At 37.9% G+C, this 7,099-nt stretch overlaps 2 non-coding genes across 2 annotated transcripts; both read left to right on the plus strand.

The window, feature by feature from the left end:
* LOC112780828 (small nucleolar RNA R71) lies at positions 1-108 on the plus strand. The gene has a single exon (XR_003191640.1). It is a non-coding gene; the product is annotated as a small nucleolar RNA R71 (small nucleolar RNA).
* Positions 109-6,740: 6,632 nt separating this feature from the next.
* LOC112781503 (small nucleolar RNA R71) lies at positions 6,741-6,848 on the plus strand. The gene has a single exon (XR_003192278.1). It is a non-coding gene; the product is annotated as a small nucleolar RNA R71 (small nucleolar RNA).
* Positions 6,849-7,099: the final 251 nt, after the last annotated feature.

Below are 7,099 nucleotides of genomic sequence, written 5' to 3' on the forward strand. Positions count from 1 at the left end.
AAGCATGTCAGAAGGACACCTTCTGATTAATTACTTGTATCTTTCCCAAGCTTCATAGAGGGATTCACCTTCCTTCTGTCTGAAGGTCTGGACTTCCACTCCAAGCTTACTCAATTTTTGAGGTGGAAAAAATTTGGCCAGAAAAGCACTGACCAGCTTTTCCCAAGAGTTCAGGCTTTCCTTAGGTTGTGAATCCAACCATATTCTAGCTCTGTCTCTTACAGCAAAAGGAAAAAGCATAAGCCTATAGACCTCAGGATCAACCCCATTGGTCTTGACAGTGTCACAGATTTGCAAGAATTCAGCTAAGAATTGATGAGGATCTTCCAATGAAAGTCCATGAAACTTGCAATTCTGTTGCATTAGAGAAACTAATTGAGGCTTAAGCTCAAAGTTGCTTGCTCCAATGGCAGCGATAGAGATGCTTCTCCCATAGAAGTCGGGAGTAGGTGCAGTAAAGTCACCAAGCACCTTCCTTGCATTGTTGGCATTGTTGTTGTTTTCGGCTGCCATGGCTTCTTCTTGTTTAAAAATTTCTGTTAGGTCCTCTCCAGAGAGTTGTGCTTTAGCTTCTCTTAGCTTTCTCTTCAAGGTCCTTTCAGGTTCAGGATCAGCTTCAATAAGAACGCCTTTGTCCTTGCTCCTGCTCATATGAAAGAGAGGAGAAGAAGGTTTGGAATCCTCTATGTCACAGTATAGAGATTCCTTGAGGTGTCAGAAGAAAAGATGAATGGAAGGAGGAGGTAGAAAGGAGAGAATTCGAACTTATCAAGAGGGATAGGGTTCGAATTGCACATTGAGGAGGAGTGTTAGTCCTTTAAATAGAAAATATTAGAAGGGGGAAGAATTTTCGAAAAAAAAATTGAAATAATTAAAAGAAATTTTGAAAAAATTGATTGGTGATTTTCGAAAATTAAAATTGAGAAAGTAGTTAAGTGATTTTGAAAAAGATTTTGAAATCAGAAATAAAATAAATATGATTGAAAATCATTTTTGAAAAAGATGTGGTTGAGAAGATATGATTGAGAAAATCTGGTTTTGAAAAGATATGATTGACAAACAATTAAAAAGATTTGATTTTCAAAATTAATGCCTTGGCTAACAAGAAATTTGAAAGATATGATTCTAACATTCAATTATTGAACCTTTCTTAATAAGGAAGAAATTTTTAAATCACATCTCTAATTGTTAGCAAGGATTTTTGAAAATAGTAAAAAAAATAGAAAATGGAAAGAAATTGATTTTGAAAAGATATGATTGAAAAGATATGATTTGAAAAAGATTTGATTTTGAAAAATTATGAAAATTTGAAAAAGATTTAAATTAAAAACAATATCTTCCTTCTTGTGCCATCCTGGCGTTAAATGCCCAGAATGATATCCATTCTGGTGTTTAACGCCCAAAATACTACCCTTTTGGGCGTTTAACGCCCAGCCAGGTACCCTGGCTGGCGTTTAAACGCCAGTTTTCCTTCCTCACTGGGCGTTTTGAATGCCCAACTTTTTCTGTGTAATTCCTCTGCTGCATGTTCTGAATCTTCAATTCTCTGTATTATTGATTTGAAAAGACATAATTTTGAAAAAAAATTTGGAATTTTTAATGATGAGAAACAACAAAATGAAACTAATCATGGAAAACTAAGATCAAATAAACAATGCATGCAAGACACCAAACTTAGAAATTTTCATATTAGAAACACTAACAAATTGAGAATGCATATGAGAAACAACAAAACACACAAAACAAGAGAATTTAAAGATCAGAGCAAGAAAATCATCAAGAATAACTTGAAGATCAACGAAGAACATAATGCATATATTCGAAAAATGCAAGAAGATTAAAGACGTGCAATTGACACCAAACTTAAAAATTGACACTGGACTCAAACAGGAAACATAGATTATTTTTGGTTTTATGATTTTATAAAATTTTTTTGTATATTTTTTGAAAATTAATTGGAAAAAGAGAAAATAAGGGATTCAAAATTTTTAATGAGAATTCCAGGAATCATGCAATGTTAGTCTAAAACTCCGGTCCAGGAATTAGACATGGCTTACTAGCAAGCCAAGCCTTCAATGAAAGCTTCGGTCCAAAACACTAGACATGGCCAATGGCCAGCCAAGCTTTAGCAAATCATTACTTTCAATAGCAAAATTGATAGAAATCAACAAGCTCTTATGATGATAAGTTGAAACCTCGGTCCAAAAGTTTAGACATGGTTTCACAACCAGCCAGACTTCAACAAATCATCATGAAACTCTAGAATTCATTCTTAAAAAATCTGAAGAACAAAATAGAAATATTTTTTTTTCTTTTTTTTTGAAAATAAAAAGTAAAAAGCTTAAACATAAAATAAAATTACCTAATCTGAGCAACAAGATGAACCGTCAGTTGTCCAAACTCGAACAATCCCCGGTAACGGCGCCAAAAACTTGGTGCACGAAATTGTGATCATCAATGGCGCCAACAAATTGGTACACACAATTGTAATCTCAACTCTTTGTCACAACTCCGCACAACTAACCAGCCAGTGTACTGGGTCATCCAAGTAATAAACCTTACGTGAGTAAGGGTCGATCCCACGGAGATTGTCGGCTTGAAGCAAGCTATAGTCATCTTGTAAATCTCAGTCAGGCGGATTCAAATGGTTATGGAGAATTGATAATTAAAAGATGAATAAAATATAAAATAAGATAGAGATACTTATGTAATTCATTGGTGAGAATTTCAGATAAGCGTATGAAGATGCTTTGTTCCTCCTGAACTTCTGCTTTCTGGTGCACGAAATCGTGATTGTTCGTTCCCTAGCAACGGCGCCAAAAACTCAGTACGCACGTTCATAATCTCAAATTCTTTGTCACAACTCTGATACAACTAACCAGGAAATGTACTGAGTCGTCCAAGTAATAAACCTTATATGAGTAAGGGTCGATCCCACGGAGATTGTCGTCTTGAAGCAAGCTATGGTCATCTTGCAAATTTCAGTTAGGCAGATTCAAATGGTTATGGGATTTTGATAATTAAAATATAAATAACAAAAAATAAGATAGAGATACTTATGTAATTCATTGGTGAGAATTTCATATAAGTGTATGGAGATGCTTTGTTCCTTCTGAACCTCTGCTTTCCTACTGCCTTCATCCAATCATTCGTACTCCTTTCCATGGCAAGCTGTATGTTGGGCATCACCGTTGTCAATGGCTACTTCCCGTCCTCTCAGTGAAAATGGTCCAAATGCGCTGTCACCGCACGGCTAATCATCTATCGGTTCTCGATCATGTTGGAATAAGATCCAGTGATCCTTTTGCGTCTATCACTACAACCAACACTCGCGAGTTTGAAGCTCGTCACAGTCATCCCTTCCCAGATCCTACTCGGAATACCACAGACAAGGTAGTTTTTATACTAAACTAGTAGTTAGGGTTACATAAGATAAGTAAATGATGTAGAAATCCACTTCCGGGCCCATTTGGTGTGTGCTTGGGCTGAGCATTGATCTTTCATGTGTAGAGACTCTTTTTGGAGTTAAACGCCAACTTGTAGCATGTTTCTGGCGTTTAACTCTGATTTACAACCTGTTTCTGGCGTTTAACTCCAGAATAGGGCAGGAAGTTGGCGTTTGAACGCCATTTTGCGTCATCAAAAATCGAGCAAAGTATGGACTATTATATATTGCTGGAAAGCCCTACATGTCTACTTTACAACTAAATTAAGAGCGCGCCAATTGGGTTTATGTAGCTCCAGAAAATCCATTTCGAGTGCAGGGAGGTCAGAATCCAACAGCATCTGCAGTCCTTTTTCAGCCTCTGAATCAGATTTTTGCTCAAGTCCCTTAATTTCAGCTAGAAAATACCTGAAATCACAGAAAAACGCACAAACTCATAGTAAATTCTGGAAATGTGAATTTTTCATAAAAACTAATAAAAACATAGTAAAAACTAACTAAATTATTCTAAAAACTACTAGAAAACAATGCCAAAAAGCGTATAAATTATCCGCTCATCACTTTTCTATTGTCTTCATCCAATCATTCATACTCCTTTCCATGGCAAGCTGTATGTTGGGCATCACCGTTGTCAATGGCTACTTCCCGTCCTCTCAGTGAAAATGGTCCAAATGCGCTGTCACCGCACGGCTAATCATCTGTCGGTTCTCGATCATGTTGGAATAGGATCCATTGATCCTTTTGCGTCTGTCACTACGCCCAACACTCGCGAGTTTGAAGCTCGTCACAGTCACAGACTTTTCGGATCTTAGGAATGGCCGCCAATGATTCTAGCCTATACCACGAAGGTTTTAATCTTAGATTAGAAACCCAAGAGAATATACTCTAGCTGTCGTCCAATGACTACGTTGAACTTCATGTAGATCGCTTTGTGGTTGTCAGGCACGCGACCTTGGCTAAGCGAGTAACGAAGATTGGGTGATTGTCACGGGTCACTCCTTCATTCTAACTTAACTGAATTAAGTACGAGAGTATATCTTGGAGAAGAAATAGGCTTGAGTTGAATAGAAAAACAATAGTACTTTGCATTAATTCATGAGGAACAGCAGAGCTCCACACCTTAATCTATGGTGTGTAGAAACTCCACCGTTGAAAATACATAAGAACAAAGTCTAGGCATGGCCGAATGGCCAGCCTCCCAAAGAGGGTTCAATCTTCAAAACATGATTAAAAATGATTTAAGGATGATTAAAAGATGAAAATACAATAGCAAAAGGTCCTATTTATAGGAAACTAGTAGCCTAGGGTTACAGAAATAAGTAATTAATGCAGAAATCTTCTTCCGGGTCGACTTGGTGTGTGCTTGGGCTGAGCATTGAAGCTTTCACATGTAGAGACTTTTCTTGGAGTTAAACGCCAGCTTTTGTGCCAGTTTGGGCGTTTAACTCCAGCTTTTATGCCAGTTCTGGCGTTTTGACGCCAGAATTTTTATGCTGACTTTGAACGCCGGTTTGGGCCATCAAATCTCAAGCAAAGTATGGACTTTATATATTGCAGGAAAGCCCAGGATGTCTAATTTCCAACGCAATCGAGAGCGCGCCAATTGGGCTTCTGTAGCTCCAGAAAATCCACTTCGAGTGCAGGGAGGTCAGAATCCAACAGCATCTGCAGTCCTTTTTCAGCCTCTGAATCAGATTTTTGCTCAGGTCCCTCAATTTCAGCCAGAAAATACCTGAAATCACAGAAAAACACACAAAATGATAGTAAAGTCCAGAAATGTGATTTTTATTTAAAAACTAATAAAAATATAATAAAAATTAACTAAAACATACTAAAAACTACCTAAAAATAATGCCAAAAAGCGTATAAATTATCCGCTCATCATTCTTCCAAGGATGATGGATTCATCTTCATCCTTCCCAGTTTCTAGGATTATGAAATCATCAGGGATGTAAAAGCCTTCAACCTTCACTAAGACATCCTCTACAAGTCCATAAGCCTGTTTTATTGATTTGTCTGCCATCTCTAGTGAGATTCTTGCAGCTTGTACCTCAAAGATCCCTAGTTTCTCCATTACAGAGAGTGGCATGAGGTTTATACCTGACCTCAGGTCACACAAAGCCTTCTCAAAGGTCATGGTGCCTATGATACAGGGTATTAAGAACTTTTCGGGATCCGATTTCTTCTGAGGTAATTTCAGTTGAACCAAAGCATTCAGTTCATTGATGAGCAATGGAGGTTCATCCTCCCAAGTCTCATTACCAAATAACTTGCCATTTAGCTTCATGATTTCTCCTAGGTACTGAGCAACTTGCTCTTCAATAATATCTTCATCTTCTTCAGAGGAAGAATACTCATCAGAGCTCATGAATGGCAACCATAAGTTCAGTGAAATCTTTATGGTCTCGATATGAGCCTCAGATTCCTTTGGTTCCTCAATGGGGAACTCCTTAATGGTCAGTGGACGTCCAGCAAGGTCTTCCTCACTGGAAATCACTGCCTCTTCCTCCTCTATAGGTTCGGCCATGTTGGGTATATTGATGGCCTTGCACTCTCTTTTTAGATTCTCTTCTGTATTGCTTGGGAGAGTACTATGAGAAGTTTCAGTCACTCTTTTACTCAGTTGACTCACTTGTGCCTCCAAATTTCTAATGGAGGACCTTGTTTTAGTCATAAAACTGAGAGTGGTTTTAGATAGATCAGAGACTATGGTTGCTAAGTCAAAGAGGCTCTGCTTAGAATTCTCTGTCTGTTGCTCAGAAGATGATGGAAAAAGCTTGCTATTGCCAAACCTATTTCTCCCACCATTATTATTATTGAAGCCTTGATTAGGCTTCTGCTGATCCTTCCATGAGAAATTAGGATGATTTCTCCATGAAGGATTATAGGTGTTTCCATAGGATTCTCCCATGTAATTCACCTCTTCCATTGCAGGATTCTCAGGGTCATAAGCTTCTTCTTCAAAGGAAGCTTCTTTAGTATTGCCGGATGCAGCTTGCATTCTAGTCAGACTCTGAGAAATCATATTGATTTGCTGAGTTAATATTTTATTCCGAGCCAATATTTCATTCAGAGTATCAATCTCAAGAAATCCTTTCTTCTGAGTCATCCCATTATTCATAGGATTTCTTTCAGAAGTATACATGAACTGGTTATTTGCAACCATCTCAATGAGTTCCTGGGCTTCTGCAGGCATTTTTTTTAGATGAAGAAATCCACCAGCAGAGTGATCCAATGACATCTTGGACAATTCAGACAGATCATCATAGAATATACATAAGATGCTCCATTCTGAAAGCATGTCAGAAGGACACCTTCTGATCAATTGCTTGTATCTTTCCCAAGCTTCATAGAGGGATTCACCTTTCTTCTGTCTGAAGGTTTGGACTTCCACTCTAAGCTTGCTCAACTTCTGAGGTGGAAAGAATTTGGCCAAGAAAGCATTGACTAACTTTTCCCAAGAGTTCAGGCTTTCTTTAGGTTGTGAGTCCAACCATATCCTAGCTCTGTCTCTTACAGCAAAGGGGAAAAGCATAAGTCTGTAGACCTCAAGATTAACCCCATTGGTCTTAACAGTGTCACAGATTTGCAAGAATTCAACTAAAAACTGATGAGGATCTTCCAATGGAAGTCCATAAAACTTACAATTCTGCT

Source organism: Arachis hypogaea, chromosome 19 (genome assembly GCF_003086295.3).
Source record: "Arachis hypogaea cultivar Tifrunner chromosome 19, arahy.Tifrunner.gnm2.J5K5, whole genome shotgun sequence".
NCBI classification, from domain to species: Eukaryota; Viridiplantae; Streptophyta; class Magnoliopsida; order Fabales; family Fabaceae; genus Arachis; species Arachis hypogaea.